The sequence below is a fragment of the Pomacea canaliculata genome, linkage group LG10, assembly GCF_003073045.1.
Source record: "Pomacea canaliculata isolate SZHN2017 linkage group LG10, ASM307304v1, whole genome shotgun sequence".
NCBI lineage: Eukaryota > Metazoa > Mollusca > Gastropoda > Architaenioglossa > Ampullariidae > Pomacea > Pomacea canaliculata.
In genome coordinates this window covers 21,669,174-21,686,545 of record NC_037599.1, presented here as the reverse complement: position 1 = coordinate 21,686,545, position 17,372 = coordinate 21,669,174, and the positions used below count along the sequence as shown (strand labels likewise).

Genomic DNA, 17,372 nt, shown 5'->3' with positions numbered 1-17,372 from the left:
GTGTCAAAATGATGTGTTGCCATACCCTTGGGTGCGCTCGGAAACAATATTTCCCTGTTTACCTGGGTTGAAGTTTCATTTTTGTTGTTGGGGGAGCGATAGATCAGATTTGTAATACTAGATATGACACTTTGTTTTCTTTTCACGGGTAGTTCATCGCCAGAAAGCCTTTAAATCACAAATAAAGTATTTGTCCCTGGGCATGTAAACAGGTTTGGCAGGTGATGATTGAAGGAAGTGTACTCGGAGATTACAGAAGACTGTCCTCACTCAAAGTCCCTCTTATTGTTCTGAATATAGTTTTGTTGGTTAAAATATGTTTGCTGATGTCAGTTCTGTGTGCTCTCTTTTGGTGCATGCATAAATAATTCTGCATAAATGTTACTAATGTGGAAATAAATATTTATCATTCTTCTTTCATCATTCTGTTATTAAGAGCAATTTAAAATTAGGTTTCAGATTGCGCGCGCGCACACACCCGCACGCGCAGGTAGATATATTTAAACATAATATTTGTCGGGTGGACGTTTTATTTCTTTTCATTGATTCATTCATTCTATTTATGTCTCTTTCGTTCTATTTTTTTAGCGTCAATTTCTCTCGTATTTTGTCTCTTACCTATTCTCTCGCAAAGTCTTCTTCAACACTACTCTCTCACATTAAAAACCAACACTGGTTTGTTGATGTGTTGGGGGACATTCTTTCATAAATCACAAGGATCTTGCATGATAATGGGGCCTGGGTAATAAACGGGTAAGAAACCGGACTACCCAGATAAAAGCCTCTACTGCCAAACAGGTGTTACATACAGAAAAAGAATGTCACCCGACGCGAGATTGGAACCTGGATCACGTGACAATCCCCGTCTCGGCCACCAAGCCGTAAACACTTAAATGCCAACCCGAGTCTCATACAAAATTCACCTCCATGTTTACTGCGGGTTGAGACAATACAGAGCTGACATTAGTTTGTAAAAAATAGTTTGTGATTTATGAACTTGTTTTTGTAGAAGCGCAGGTAGGCTCATTTATTACAAAAAGTATTTATTTGGGGGTTTTTTTTGTTTTTGTTTTTTGTTTTTTGTTTTGGGGAGGGGGGCTTTATCAAAGGTCGCAGCAAGTCCGATATTTTCGTGATTCTTCAGAGTTCACGCCATAGCACGCCATGACAACGAGACTATTTTTGTGGCGAGAAATGAGGCTGACCTCTTTTCCAAAATGCAGGTACTGCAGTTCAAAGGCCTGTAGGTGGTGGAGGGAACAGATTGTAAATCACTTGCTTATCTTACAACCACCACTCGTTCTGTATTTATATATCTTTCTTTTTGTAGCTTTCATAACTGAACACTCTTCAAAGTTATAATTTCCATTTGGGATTAAGACAGTTGATCATTTGCGAAAAACGAAGTTCTATTATTTGAAAATATTTTTCCTCTCGGGTTGGCCTTTAAGGGGTGTAAAGGCGATCTTTATGGGTCTTCAATATCTCACTGCACATCGAGTGTACAGTTGTACCTGTACTTCACGACAAACGATGGCAGTAAAGATTACTTTGCTGTCTGTTCACTAGGAGTGTGCTTATAGGCGAAAGAGATATTAAAAAAGTAAGAAACTTGACTGGTGTTGGCGGTAAATCCTGATGGCTAGTTCAGAAGCTCCACCCAGGATCTGACAATCCTCACAATAGCGATGACAAACCAGTGTTGTACCTCTGCCCCCGGCAAAGGTCGTCGCTCAGATATGTGTAGATAACGATATGTGCATCCATATTTCTGTTTAAAGAGTACACATAATGAATTGCCTATTGCTGCTGTATCCGTACTGAAAAGACTGAATTCAAAGGACTGAACTGCTGCTTCATGTAAAAAAGTTCGCATACTGTTAGTAAACCTCCTTCAGAGTCGTTTTGCTGCGGGAGGGATCATCAGGTTTCAAAAGCGTGCAGTCATGGTCTGTTAATAGTTCCTGTGGCCATGAATCACAGGCTGTGTCGCCTTTATTAGCATAATTCAGAGCTCGCGAAACAGAAATAATAACAATCTTCATTTGCATCGGTAAATCACGAGAAATGGCTTTCAAGTAAACGAAATGCTTAACAAACTGTTCTGTATCACAAAAAACCAACCGGGGAAATTCCAGGGACTCAGTCGTCAAGGACAGAACAGTAACCTGAAACACAGATTTTAAAAATAATATAAAATAAATACTGCATTCAATAGATGATGGGAGGTAATTCATTGTTATTACTAGACAAGAACTCCGAGCATTTGAAGATGCTGGACTTCTCCCAAAACTTACAAACATTTATAATAATCTTTTATCATTTTCAAGCTGAACTAATAATCATTCCTCAATAATGCAACAGCAGAGATACCATGAGCATCGTGAATGCCACTCACGTCCTGTGAGGATTCAGACACAATTGTCCTTTACTATATTAGTGTCATTGTGGCAGTTCGAGGCAGCACAGGCCCTGAGGTGGCATCAATGCTATCACGCTGCTATCACGTTGCTATCACGTACTCACATCTTCTTAGAAACGTGGCTGTGGAAATCAGTTGCGAGTTCTTGGGGCGCACCACTCGAATAATGGATCTGGCCCTTAATGAGTCCTTAGCAGGCAACAAGCTTTCACGAGTCTTCTGTCGAGTTTTAATCCCACATGTGATTGAGGAATTATCCTCAGAGCTCTTGTGTTTGTGACATTCACCTCTACGATGCAGATGTACAAAGTCTAGATGAAAAACAACATTAGTCCTCTTGGCGAAGACGATGTCCATGATTTACTTATTGCGCTTTGGACCATTGGCCTTTCTGTACTGGTCCTCTTAGGTTGGTATTTTACTTTCAATGATTAATTTGTTTTAGAGTCGGTTATAGCAAAAATCTTTGTAAATGTAATCATTGTGTGGCATGACTGAACGAGTGACCCAAGTACCTGTTGGAAGGGAGACTGAACTGCTAGGACAAGAAAATGGCGTGTGAGAATTTCTCTAGCATCTGTGTGTGCGAGAGAGAGAGATAGAAAGAAAAGGAGAGCTTTATCTAAATTATGTGAACACGACAAAGCTTTTTATTTGCACAAAGACTGGAATTAGTGGGTCTTTTGAGAAAATAAGTGACCTCCCCTGATTCCAATTTTCTATGCTGTGAAAACATTATTTGTAGACAGCAGACAGCGCGGATACTCACGACCAAACAGCATCCACAATAGCAGATGGACAGAAAGAAGAGCGATGCATATTCTCATTGTACTGTACCCCCACCACACACACTCACATCCTCGTAAACCTGATCCCGGCAGCCACCAGGATCAACATGTTCCTGCCATGATTAACATCGGAGCCTTATTTTCCACGTGACCTGACTACACAACATGGAGCCTGATGGAGCTCTCTACTCAGGGAAACCAGATAGAGGTCTCTGAATCCACAGGGCGAAAGGTAGGCAGCTCTCTTATACTACACCGAGGTATCCTGATACCCACAATGCATCCTTTGTTACACATTACACACGATGAGTTTGTGAATAAGGCTAGTTCACCTTATTCTCTTCACAGCCACTAAGTATTCTCTTCCCTTGTCACTTCAAACCTTCGAGATCGTTCTGCGCCATGCTGTGTGGCCATCGACAATTGCCTTTCAAATATTGATGTCGGTCTGAGTCAGCCGCGGGTCATTAAGGCAGCCATGGATGAAGCGAACATGGTGTTGGAGGTGGTGGTGGTGGTGTGGGAGAGAGGGTGTGGTAGTGAACTGGTCGCGAACTTGCTGCAAGGTCAGCAAACAGAAGGTCCGCTGGAATTCGTTCAGTGAGTTCGTTTGAGCCTAACCCATAAAAATAAAATAAATTATTTAACCTTTTGGATTACTAATGTTACTAATTATTATTATAATTATCACGAACATTTATACAGAACTTTGAGGCTTGGCAATGCGCTTGAAGAAAAGTACAGAAAGAGAAAGAAATATATTTGGAGACCACGAAAACGAAAGAAAAAAGAGGGAGAGACATTCTCATTGTCATGACCCATGACCCGCTGAGAATGACGGGAGCTTATGACCTCAAGTTACCCTGGCCAATCAGGACAATGCTAACATTCTCAATGTCGTAACCCATGACTCGCTGAGAAAGAATGAAGTTTATGACCTCAAGTTCCACCAGCCAATCGCGACGCTGCTAACGTTGACAGTGCAGGATGATCTCCCTTGAGCCACACATTGTCACTGAATGAAGTTTTCAGAAGACAGTTAATTTGGAGAGAGGCGACTAAATTTCGTCTCAAGGCCTTCCAGTGATGTTGCTGATGTGAGAGCTGAAGCAGACTTCGATGACTTGTCACATCAACTGCGAGGCTCCTACTTGTCCTGTGGCCAGGGGGCGGCACTGAGGTAGTCATGTTAGTAGTAAGATTAGTCTCCCCCTCCATTTTGGTCTGCAACACCCTTTCCAGGACTTAACCGAGATGTTCCCTGTATAATTAAAAGCCATCGTTTCCCTAATAAATTAATACTAAGTGGTGAAGAGCACGTGATCATTAATGGACAGATAGAAAAAAATGTCAATGTTTGTTTAGCATGTACGACAACTCATGCACAGCCAACACCTTGTGTATCCGTTCTTGTCAGCATATGTCTCCCGTGGGGTAGTTCTGTCACTCAGTTTATACCTCCAGTCTCATTTTGACCTTATCATCCTCGAGGGGTGGCAGCAATCACACACGAGCTTCACTAATAAATTAGTCACAGTGAACTCATACTGAAGGCAATGGCTATGCTCTTGTCACCAATGTAGCGCCAACTGAATGAATGATCAGATCACGTGCGAGGCACACTCAGGGCGGGTGGTTTTCCACCCCAGTTCGCATTCCTCCACTCCTCCATTTGCTAACCCCTCCTCCCAACAGAGCAAAAGTCCAGTCCAGTTCCATCTCCTCCTCCCCCAACAAGTGCCAGCACCTGAACCAAACAACCAACCATGGTCTAGCATTCTGAATCATTCAAATGTCTAATCTAGTTTAATCGATTAAATCGAATTAATTAAACTGGTCCCAGCTGGAGGAGGTTGTGAGCGCGGACGATGAGGAAGTCCGTCAATTTTGTTGCCGCCAGAAAACAGATGAGAGTCAGGGCTGAGCCTCTCGAGAATCGACTCTGGCGACCACAACATCGATTATCATCCTCAAAACATTTTAATGTCTGAGTCCCAGGGCTTAACGACATCACCAACAGTGTCGCCAGCAGCCCCAGCAGGCACGACTTCACAGTCAACATCCGTGATGGAGGGTCTGGTGTCGGCGTGAAAAGTGTTAACATAGTCATTGTATTAGAACATACTTGCTGTCATTCCCGACCTTTGCCCTTTCTGATGTTTCTTCACCAGTCTGAGACCAGTTGGTGTAGGTGTCATAGCAATTTTTTTTCTTGATTAAAGTGCTCCTAAATTTAAGTGGGTGATTGGATTATTTGCCACTAGGGTCGTGACCTGCAATGGAGGTCAGAAGGTTCGTAACCCCGTGCTTGTGTTTATTCCCCGATGTGTAGATGTCATGGTATCAAGTGGCCCCAGATTTCAGTTAATATCAGACTGCAAGACACGTGCCGTGAACAATCGTAGGCGAGGTCAAACCCGGGTCACAGGACAGTCGATGATTCTCATGAATAACTTATCACCCTGCTCAGTAGCTTCGTTATCTTACAACCCGTCCGACCCTTTGACATTTTAAAACGCATGCGAGTTTGTTATCACAAGAACTGGACTAGCACGAGTTAGAGGATATAAAACTCTCTTCCTTTCACTCACCCTACATCTTTCTCTCTCCCTCTCTCTATCTCTCTACGCCTGTGAATGTTTCCACAATGCAAACGATTGTCAGGACCACAAAGCCTTACCTCTGTCACAGGGGTCAACAGGTCAAGAAAAAATACATCAAACCTTTAAAAAAAAAAACTACTCGGTATCTTTCCACCACCAATTACCAACCGTTTCCTCTCAACCGGCTTTTGTGCTGGAGAAATGTTACCTGCTTCATGCTCTTTGTTCTAAAACACAGAAGTGATTGAAACCTGGGCTCTTACACAATATCACAGGGAGATAATCACACAATAATTATCGTGTTTATTCTCTGAAAAGAGCAGCTTCTCTAAATTTCCACAGACATCAAAATTTAGGGGAAGTACACCATTACAAGAGAGAGAGAGGATGAGTGTTTGACAAACAAAAGTTGACCAGAAGTTGTCCTGACAGGAATTTATAATGGCCGATAACTCTGAGGTGGGCGCATGAAGGGGTGAGGTGTACGGGTGGAATGTTAACGGCACCCTACATTTTATACCACACACACACAGAGACTCACTGTTTCTGGTGTAAAAAACAAACATTGCAACTCATTTTTTTCCCCTCTGAAATGGGATGGAAAGGAGAGAGCAGCGGTGATGGGAAGAGCAAACAAGAGAAGACAACAGCTGCCTGTGCCTCAACATTTGACAGAGGGAACACGAGTTGAGTCGGTGCAACGAGGCTCTGGTATAAACATTGATATTCAATTTCTTTATTTATTTTCATTTTGCATTAACGTAGCAACAAGAGTGAATATAATAAATACATTGTCCAAATATCTTGTCATCAGCAATACCATCTCTCTCGCTTGTTAATTTTTTTCTTTCTCGATCTTCTCGATTTCTGTTTATAATTAATATCTGTTCCCCGTATTGGGTAAGTTATAGTCTTTTTTGTGCCGCAGGTCCTCGGCAGTAGAAGGATGGCCGCTCCTTTCCTGTTTTCAAACTAATTTCTTGCTACTCCATGTAGAGATCAAATGTCTGATAGAAGCTTGCCCGCCGCCTGTCAGGAGACATTGTAACCTCCGGACCAATGCACAACTACATGGGATGGACCCAAATGAGAAATTGAGGTTAGGAGGATGAGCTTGAGGATCTGTTTGAAACCTGAAAATACACCTCGTATATTTTCCTGAAAATTAAAGATACAATGATCTTACTAACATTTCCTTTGCCGTATCCCCACTCCCCTACCCTGAAGGTTACAATGACTGCACATGATGGTATTTCCTAAAACAACAGATCACCTTCTACAACAATGGAAAAATTGCCTCAAGTTTACAAAACAGAAGATGATTTGGAAGGCGGAGGAGATGGGAGGAGGAAGATCTGTGTTTTACGCTGAGCCAGAGATAAACAAGTGTCACGTGCAGATAAACAACAGCAGACATGAAACGAGATCTGCTCCAGAACATTCGACCCCCATTGTATTGGTGACAAGCTGTGCAAAATGCGGAAAAAGAAAAGAAAAAGAAAAACAAAGAATAAGAAGAAAGGAAAGAAGCACATTTGACTGTTTACAATCTCCGAAGGAGTGGGAAAAGATAAATAGAACTTACTGGGCGTTTAAAATGTCAAGAAGACAGTGTTTAGACGGAGGAAAAAAGACAGGGCTAGATGGAGGGACGAAAAGAAACAGGCAACAAGAGGCTGAAAGGGAGACTAATGATTCTGAATTATCTCCCTGTTAAGTAGGCTTTAGTTGAAAAAGACTGGTCTTGCCATAATAGAGTTGTCCGATGGCACAGTGGACAATCCAAGATGGATGCTGAACAATCGACACCGGAACTAATCATTTTCTTGAAAAATGTTTAATCAAGATATTTTGTTTGTGTATTCTGCTATCCCTATCCCTGTCAATCTCTTGTCAGTGTATGGGTGTCTCAAATGATGGATTTAAGAAGACAGACATTAGACTTCCCCCTACCCCCACAAAAAAAGAAGAATTTTTATCCCAAACTCATGAAAGTCTTTGGCACCTACCGTTGCATTCCTTGCAGATTAATGTTGGGAAACTCCTGAGGTGAGTCACACTCAGCTGAAGTATTTGGAAGATGTCCTATAAGAAGACAAAATCCACTGGAAGGAGGCCAGACTCTCACAGGGGCTTCAGACTGTGTGCAGGTGACTGGGCCAGCCAGGGTGCAATGTAAGTCCACCACCTTAAAGGAGCCTACATGAGATCCCTGCACTGGGGACCAAGCGAAGGAGGGCTTTTCTCTGATAAATCTGACAATTAGGATGCCCCTGAGGATTTAGTTGTTTGAGCCTGCTTTCCTCGTTTTCCACACTTAAATAGTCTTTTAGATATCTGTGAAATGTGCGAGGGTTAATGTACAGAACGAACAGTAAATCCAGCTTGGAATGTTGATATCTTTGGCGTGAGAAGCGTTCACCAGGGTATGTCACGTGTTACTGTCAGGGTTAGCTTCATGGGACAGATGATTAGTGTAGACTTCTAGCCGGATGTTTCTGATACACCTATTGTGTTAAGACCACTCATTTTAAAAAAACATTTATACAGAACTGAACATGTCCTCGTTGAGGCGCTGAATGGAATTTTGTGACATTTACTCTGAGAACAAAGTTCATATGATGGGTTTGAGACAGGAATCATGGGACCTGCCTGGATTGAATGGCATCTGTAGATGTCCTGGCGGCTGATTTTTGTTGTTGTTTTTTTGTGTGTGGTATTTTTGGTTTTTTTTTTTGTATTGTTTTGATTTGTTTGTTTGTTTGTTTGTTGGGGGGTTTTTTTTTTTTTGTAAACGTCTCAGTGAACGCAAAAACTTCCGAAGTCTTCATAAGCGTGACCTCGCGATTTTAACCTCTTCTTGTCTATGGGGATTTTTTATTTTTTATTTTTTTATTTTTTTTTTGCAATGATCTTTATCCAATTAAGACAACATTTTGCTCCCCACTAGGTCTTTAAGTGCCATGATAAAGCCTCTAACGAAGGTGTCAGCGGAAATGCATCAACTGTGGTAACAGTGGTCTCGGCGCTCACCGAGTGTCACAGTGTAGTCGGTGTATTTTCTGGGTGTAGCTGATGTGTCTGCGGTTTGTGAAGACCTCTCAGAGCTGTCGGGACCTGATGTGAGGGTCTCCTGGTGCCAGAAAGACAAATATTTGTCGACAGAAGATCGAGATGGAGAGGCTGTATGCGAGTCACGAACCAGGGAATCCACTTAGGCTCGGATGTACGGCGACCGGGGGGATGCTGCTGACGACAGGCGCGAATACAAAGCTGCTGACTACACATTGTCACTGGAGTCATTTATTTCACGTCTTTCTCTTTCTTTATTGCTCTGTTCTATCATCTTAACACATTCATAGACACGCCAGGAAGAAAATCAGTCAGGAGCTGTGGAAATCCCATAATGTCAAGGAACCTCTTTCTCGCATTTCTTTTTTAGCCTTGATAGAATCGGAAATAATCGGGTATGAAATATTCTGTGGGGTGTACAGTTTTTAATGACCAAGTAAAGGTATTTCCCAAATCAGGGTGAATATCCACTCTCTGTTCTCGAGCTACTCGCCTACAAACATCATCATGATGTACATGAAGAGGTCACCACCACAGAGGTCAGAATAATGCATGAATATTTTAAAGTTGCAAAGGTTTCAATTAGGACAAAGTTACAATATATTTTGGGCTTAAATAATGTAAATTGTTCTAAGTTTTTATCACTTTAATTGTCTTGTTGCAAATTCTTCACCAACAACCATGTCACAGGTGTTCAAGTAGGCCGCCATCTTGTATTGTCCAGTGACGTCACTGAACCCTCGGCGCCATAGTTAACTGTCAATCTCCTAAAAGGAGGTCGTCAAAGCGCTAGTCTCCTACATTCTGAGATCCTGTCGTAAAATTTCAGAGCACAGTCATGAAAAGTTTAGGGAACTGGAGAATACTGGGGTGACAGAGGACAGGCTTACAAACACTGCAATAAAGTTCCCACGTACCCACTGCCAGGGTTCGATACCGCCATCATCGTGAAAATAACCACACGATAGAACCTCGCACACAAACGAAGCCAGCTCCCCCTCACACACCTTAATATTACAAAAGCTGGACGGAGCCAAAACAGGTTTGTTTACACCCGACCTTTCCGCGGATTGCGAGTCTCTCTCATTGCAAGACATAAATCAGGGTCGCGATGACCTGTTGAAAAACTTTCTTGTCAAATCTGGGTCCTGGGAAAAAACTACTCCAACATCATTCAACACTTTTATTGTCCACCTACGTCTGGAGTTGGAGTCCATCAGTCGCTCGTGAACTTCGTAAACATTGGGAAGCGACTAGGCACGAAACTGTTTCAGACTGTTTGGACTGAACGACTCATTTGCAACCCAAAATTTTAATCGGACGTGATTAAGAATGTTATTATACACCATTTAAGCGCACACACACATGAATATAAATTCCCCTTTTCCCTTCCTGCAAAACACAGAAAGAAACAGAAAAAAAATAAAAAGGTTCCTTTCATGTACTCAGGAACCGAACCGCCACTGTACATATCGTAACAAGGTGTACAGTTCTATAAACTTGTACATCCAAAGCAAAAAAAAAAAAAAAAATAATAATAAAAAATGAAAGTGTGTATTTATGAGACTACTTCTTCTCTGGCATGAAATGGATAATAAAGAAAAATTTACATTTTTCCCATGTAGCTTTACTATTTGTAGCCAAAAGCAGTAATCTTGTATATGAACTTCTGGAATTGAATACATTGATTGGTTGATTGTTCGATTCTCCAACTACTGTACTAAATCACTTTCATGCATATAAAGAGCCTGAACTGGGGTTTATTAGCGATTGACATGATAATTAATGTTAGAAATAGTCGTCTCGCCCTCTCAAAGTGACGATGATTCTGTCCATGAATGGGAACAGCGACTCCCAGTACTTGTGTTTCCGTGGGAGGAATGTGCATGTTTCAGTTATATAATCTTCATGGACACACACACAGTGAGAGAGTAGAAAGCTTTCTTTCTTGAGGTCAGGAACCACAAGCACGCTAATTATTTCCTGTTGCCGCAGCCGCCAGCAATTTGTTCTCACTGACCCCGGGGTCACTGGCAAGAAGCTGCTACCAACCTGCCAGAGGGTTGGCGCGCGTGTTCAATCACTGATTATCCATCTCTCTTGCCTGCTACCTGTCACGGATGCTGACCTTTTCACGACATTGCAGTTTTAAAGAGGAAAAGCAGGATCAGAGAAGAAGTCGACCAATGCATCTTGGAGAAAGTTTCCTTAGCTTACTATAATATTTGTGAAATGTAGTAGTACGTGTACTTCAACTCTATAACAGTAAAGATGGATTGTCTTTTTATATGTTTCTCTGTGTGTGTGTGTGCAGCTCATGTTCACCACTCGATGTCCTCGGTGTTGTGTGTGCATGAAAACAAACAAACTTCTTAACACTGGTATTTGACAAGAGCGTCTGTCCTCACTCGGGTCACGTGACGTACCGCCAATCCTTCCGCTCTCGTACAGTTCCACCTTCTCACACTCGGTCGTGTTCTCGGAAGTGCATTCAGCCTCGGTTGGTTCAACTCACGAGGTCTCAACAAACGCTGGAGTCTAGGACCGAGGGCGGGGTCAGTACAAAGGGAAGTCCAGTCGCTAAGTAGCAGTCCAGGGATTAGACAGGAGAATATCACGTGATTTATTTTACTTGGCAGGTAAGTACTGCAGACTTCTTTTCTCAATATTACACGAGGTATGCAGAATTATGTACCGGCCATTTAGAGAGAGAGAATGGGTGAATGTGTTGGTATGTATACATATATAGAACAATCACTACTTTGACTTAAATACTACTGTGAGGTAAGCAAAAGGGTGGAGCTGTGGTTAAACCAAAGAAATGTGAAGTGAACATTGAAAGCGGAAGTGACGCAGATGTGCACGTCAAGAGTTTCCATGGTAACAAAAGTGCAGTATTACCTACATATTTTAGCCAGTCTCCCTGTCCCAGCAATTTCGGGCAGATGCTTCGTAATCATCCAGAACTGCGAGTTGTTTTGATTTTATTTGAATTCCTTCACTGTGATGGCGGCAGCACGTGTTTGTCCGGCGGAAACACTCTCGGCGAAATAACACTCGGTGTTTGTAAGCTTGTCATCTACATAATGACAGAAAAGTGGGAAGTGACCGGAACACACTGTCCTTTATTGAGGGGAAAACTGGGTAAAAGTGTAGAAATTCGCGTATATGCCGGAGGCGATGTTTCTGTGAGAAAGCATTTCCACTTAGTTATGAAGTGAGGGTAATTCGTTGCCCCCGGGGTAAGTTGGTGAAATCAAGTCCAAAGCATCTCGTCTCCGGAGTTATTAAGTGACTTTCAGACCCCTAGAGTGTTGGTTTACCCTTGGGCTAGTAGTTATAAAGTGGAGAAGATGCCCCAGAGATAAATAACTTAAAACTAAAATGTGATTTGACACCAGGGAGTAGAGGTAAAGGGTCGAAAGGGCAAAGTGAGAAGGGTCTGATGTCTATATTCACTAAAACCAGGGGTGGTAAGTATACCTATCTGTCGGTGAGTCTCACTGAGGTGCTTGGTATTGTTCTGACTTTGAAACTGCGGTGTGTGCAGTGGGATGTATGGTGATGGACACGGAGTCCAGCTGCTGCATCCCCGGCACTTGTTTGAGGAGCACCATCATGAAATAGTCAAAGGCTTTCCATCAGCCAACAAAATATTTGCTCATCGTCGTTAAGCGTGTTTGTTCAGACGGTTTAGCCTGTGCATAAGTCCACATGTCTGTCCATAAACACACAAGTCAGGATGTGAGTCTGTCCACGTCTATGAATAAACTAACGAGTCAACAATCGTGAATTGCACTGATCAAAATAGAATATGCCTATATTAGTAGATGTTTGGAAAATATTTACAATGGTCTCATTCTTTTTTTCATAATGTTGTTCTGTATTTGTTCCGTATTTGAAATATTTATTATTAAACTTAGCAGACCAGTAGATAGTAGATCATTAGTAACAAGTGCAAGTTCACTCGGTCTAATTTTTAAATGAAAACATGATTTAAATCCTTCCTGTGGTCACTGATTTTCATGACAAAGTTTTAGGTCCTTGAAGTACATCTATAAGAATTAATTTCTCTGACTTTCTGTTGGCCAGATATTTTTATTCTGTAACTGCGACGGTGTGTGTTGAGTTAGAGAGAGAGAAATAAAGAATGCGAGAGAGAGAGAGACGGCAGGAAAACAAATATTCACACATCACATTAACTTGTGTTCCTAGGCCAAACACACACACACACACACACACAAAAAACCAACAAAAATAACAGTAAATAAAATCAAAATCGGGGCTTGTTACAAGGGCACGGGCAGTTGTGACATGGGCTTAAACTTCCGGCATGGAAAAGGTCCGAGGAGTGAAGTAGGATGATGAAGAAACAATCTGAGATAAACCCTCGCTAGTCATTTGTCTGAGGTGTTGACAGAAAGGTGAAAGTCAGGTGTGACGTCATACTGGGGGGGGGGCAAGGCTTCCCTCCCGTCCCATCCCTCCCGCCGGGTTGACAAGATCCTTCTCAAGCTACGGCTGTTGACGGTGAACTGTGAGGTCACCGAAGGTAACATCGACTGACGAAACAGAGGCTCAACACCTGAACTAGTGGCACAGGTGACAAACACGTTGTCGAGTCTGGGTGTGGAGGAAAGGTGGCAAACACGTCGACCTGCGTTCCAAGGTTCACAGGTACACGCCACTTAGGGTCAAGCAGGTGAATTCCCTTGGCTTTCTCCAGTTTAATGCTCAGTTATCTCCCCATGGTATAGACAGGTACAACGGTCTCGCTTGATAATAAGTTTAATAATAACCATAAGGAATTTTATTATTAGAAGAGAATAGTTTTGACCGTGAACAGTAGCTAAAAGCACGAACTTGTATTACTGGACTGCGTGCAGACGATTTTTTCCAGTTAACTGCTAAAACGAGGCAGGTGTGTACAAAGCTTCCGGTTTAGTCACATTCTTTGTTTAGGCTCGTCGAGACTAACAGCGGAGAACTTGCAAGAGACTAAGCGTTGGTCTTGGCAGGCATCCAGCAGTCCACTATACTCATCCATGCTATAGCACTCTCTAAAAATAACGACAGGCGAGGAAAACTGACGAAAATGCAGCGAAACTAAAGTTTCCTAGCAACACCGGCAATCTTGTCTCACGTGACCTGGGCTAACATGCTGACAGTATTTCATTTGCAATTATTGGCCTCACTATGGACAGATGGAGTTTCCATATGTACACGGTTCTTCATTTCCATTCATTTTTCATGGCATTGCATGAACAGGTGATGTCCAGTGGCAAACATGATGACGTCAATAACAGTCGTAACCGCCTTTGTTCCTGCTTTATTCTGCAGCGCCGCCTAATGGCGCGGAACTGTACACGTCCCTCAGCGACATTTCGCAGACAGTGTTCGTGCGAAGTTCGTCACCAGCTTGGCGCATGCATGCATGACCTGTTGATATGTGCTATAAATAGACTGCTGCTGACCACGGTGCAACTATTTGTAGACCTGACGCAAACCTCGTGTTGAGAAGTCGTCAGAACAGTAAACGGATATTTTTATACATTTCCCAAGCTACATAAAAACATGTACAGACAGACAGGAGGTACCCACCCGGCACTGTCCCCCTCCCGGAATCGTAGGGTGGATCATGTCCGTCGTTTATTCTGGCAAAATGAGAGAGAGAGGTGCTGGTAGAGGTGTTTTTCCGGGAAAATCGTGACTTCCGGTTTGTAAATGTTTTCCCCATTCGCTGCATCACTTCCTTTTTCCTGCAGCGTTTGAAAGAAATATTGCCAAAGGTCAAGAAAGGGCAAGAATTTTTCCATTTTTCGATAATCTTACCTTCTCTGTTTGTTCCCATCGCGGTTTTTGTTTTTTTCAATCCTCCACTAGTGTCATCACAAGAATGATGTTGGCTACACATTCATCAAACGAACTTCGTGTCAGATTTTCTCAAACTCCCCGTTTGAGAGAAAATATATGTGGTAGTAGCTCCGCTCTGATGAACATCACCACTACTACTGTTTCGACCTGTCACGCTCTGGTGAACATAACTTACTTATCAATCTTTCACGCTCAGGTTCGAAACGGGGAAGAAAAAATTATTGATCAACGAGGGGTTTGTCCGGGTATCCAGGGGCATGATTGGGGGTGGAAGACCCCAAGAGAGATAATCAGGGTGTGGGGGAGGGGAAAAGGCACTGCGGTCTATAAATAGCTTCAGGAGGGGCAGGATTGCCGTGGGGTTGTGCCAAGAGGAAAGATGTACAAGACAATGTTTTCAGAGTGCACGTGAATTTATATGTGTGTCTATATATATATTTATCTTTTAATCTAATTTCTTACCTCAGGGTGACTCACACGTGCGCACGTGCAGCGCGTGAACGAAAGATCAAAAGGACGAGAGCGACGAACGTGTAACAGATTACGTTGTTAATGCTTAGCACGTGAGCATTCGAACCACCGTCTGGTGAGCAACCGAATTCTGTTGCCGGACCATCGATGCCTGTTACTACAACACTGAACTAATCATACATTTTTATGGCGAAAATCTTTTCTCGTCTGTCTATTCTTGTGTCTATTTTTATCTCTCCCGATGTTGAAATAATATAATACTGTGGAGTGTATTGCTAAGTCTGGCGATACGTCTCTTGAGTATCATTCTGGTATCAGGGAAGTTGTGATAATCCAGATAAACAGGTTAATAATTCATGTCACGTGCACCAGAATCACCAACTATTGCACAATGACAGTCTGGCGGACGACTAAAGCGGAATATTGAACGAGTTATGCTAGGTCATGTCCTGCTATAGAACTTTGACCTCTTTAGGTGAACTTTGATCTAGTTGCGACATGTGGCGATAATGGATGTCTGCAAAGAACTGACTGTCTGGGTATGGTCCGCGCATGCGCCTACGTGCTTTGATTAACGGCCTTCCTGTCCAGAAGAGACACCCGAGGGCTATTTATGGCGAAACTCTGGCACTGACCGCTCCCTCCACAGCTTTGTGAAATATTTAACTAATGTTGTCTCATGTTGTTTCAACCTTTTATCTTCTTTATGTTTTGATCATCGTGAATCGCCATCCACAGCTTTTTCCTTTCTTATCTTCTCGAAGCAAGGCGTGTCATGACAGGCGTGTCTCTGAACACAGAGGCTACTATGGCGACTCCGTCATCAATGGACATGTTGTATGGTGGCACCGACATCCAGTGACAACCACAGCAGCACCATAGCAACATTGTGTAGGCTGGGTCCCGGCATCCTGTAGCAGTCAGTAGTCGCTCTTTGTGTCCCTGTGACAGCAGCCATCGACTGATGTCAAGACCTGTCCTTAACCTAACGAGGTCCACTGGCAAGGATCGCAGACCGACTAAAAAAACCAATAGAATTCCAAAAATAATCACCTGAACGCAGAAAACTCAATTTCTCCCTACATACTTTCCAATTACCCATCATTTCCACAAATCATCATCATCAGCAGCATCATCATCATCAGTAGCAGCAGCAGTGGCTGCATCATCATTACTCGGAGTTTATTGCAAAAAACTGGCAACTCTTCAACATCTGCCACAAACTCTGATTATCGAAAAAAAAACTCTGTTTCATGCTCTTCTATAAATGAACTGGGAGGTCAGGGGTCACAAGCTGACCTGTCCTTGCTACTACAACCAGCTAGCCCCGTGACGTCACAAACGGTCCACCACTCAAAAAAAAAAATCTCAGGCGACAATTCTGTTGTCAACCCAACGAGCGGACTTCATTACAAACTCTGTACATTGTTCGTGACAGCCAGAGAAAATCCCCAAAGCTGAAAATCCCGAAATTTCCATTCGCGCCACTAAACTGATGGGATGAGCACGTGTCTCCCTGTGGTTGACTCGCAGGTTTATGCGCAGACATGTGGACTTATGCACAGTGTAGCGAGTCCGGCCACCGACTCCCAGCCACGATGTGCAAACGTTCCTCCAGCCGTCAGACAACAGTTCACTTGGATAAACAATCAAACTGTTCATGCCACAACCTGTGGTTTGGATGCGGCAAATATAGAGTCCTGCTGTTAAATCGCGGGACACGTGAGCGGCATTCGAAAAACGGAAAATAATTAATGGGACCGTCCATGCTTTTGCATCTGACCGAGTTTTTATTTTTTGACAATTTTTCTTTTTCCTCCTGATCGTCAGAAACAGCCGAGCCGCAAGGTCAAAGGTTGACGATGACTTACAGACATCATCAGGGGTCGGGTACACAGTTGGGGTGCAAGTGGTTGAAAAGACCACTTTACACGAGTCAGAATGTCTGAGAAAGGACGGCCTCACCTACGACAGTAATATCATGTCCATGAAAAAAATGGCTTTCACACGATAGTCAAAAAAATTTGAAGGAAACCAAAGCCCATCAATGGGAATCGAGACAGCGAGGCAAGAAGTTGACCTGCAGGTCAACAGAGGTGAGGTGCGAATTGCGCGTGAGGTGATGGCGTACTGGTGCAAGAT

At 42.9% G+C, this 17,372-nt stretch overlaps 1 protein-coding gene across 2 annotated transcripts in view; it reads left to right on the top strand.

Annotated features, from left to right (window-relative positions):
• Nucleotides 1-17,372, top strand: part of LOC112574201 (prostaglandin E2 receptor EP4 subtype-like) — a 100,155-nt gene that overhangs the window by 57,628 nt on the left and 25,155 nt on the right. Inside the window, exon 1 of one of the 2 annotated variants that reach the window (XM_025255089.1) lies at nucleotides 11,221-11,524. The exons of the other annotated variant lie outside the window; for it this stretch is intronic. The gene's annotated coding sequence lies outside the window, so the exon portion shown is untranslated. Of the gene's footprint in view, nucleotides 1-11,220; nucleotides 11,525-17,372 lie in introns of those variants that run through there. 2 annotated transcript variants of the gene reach the window in all.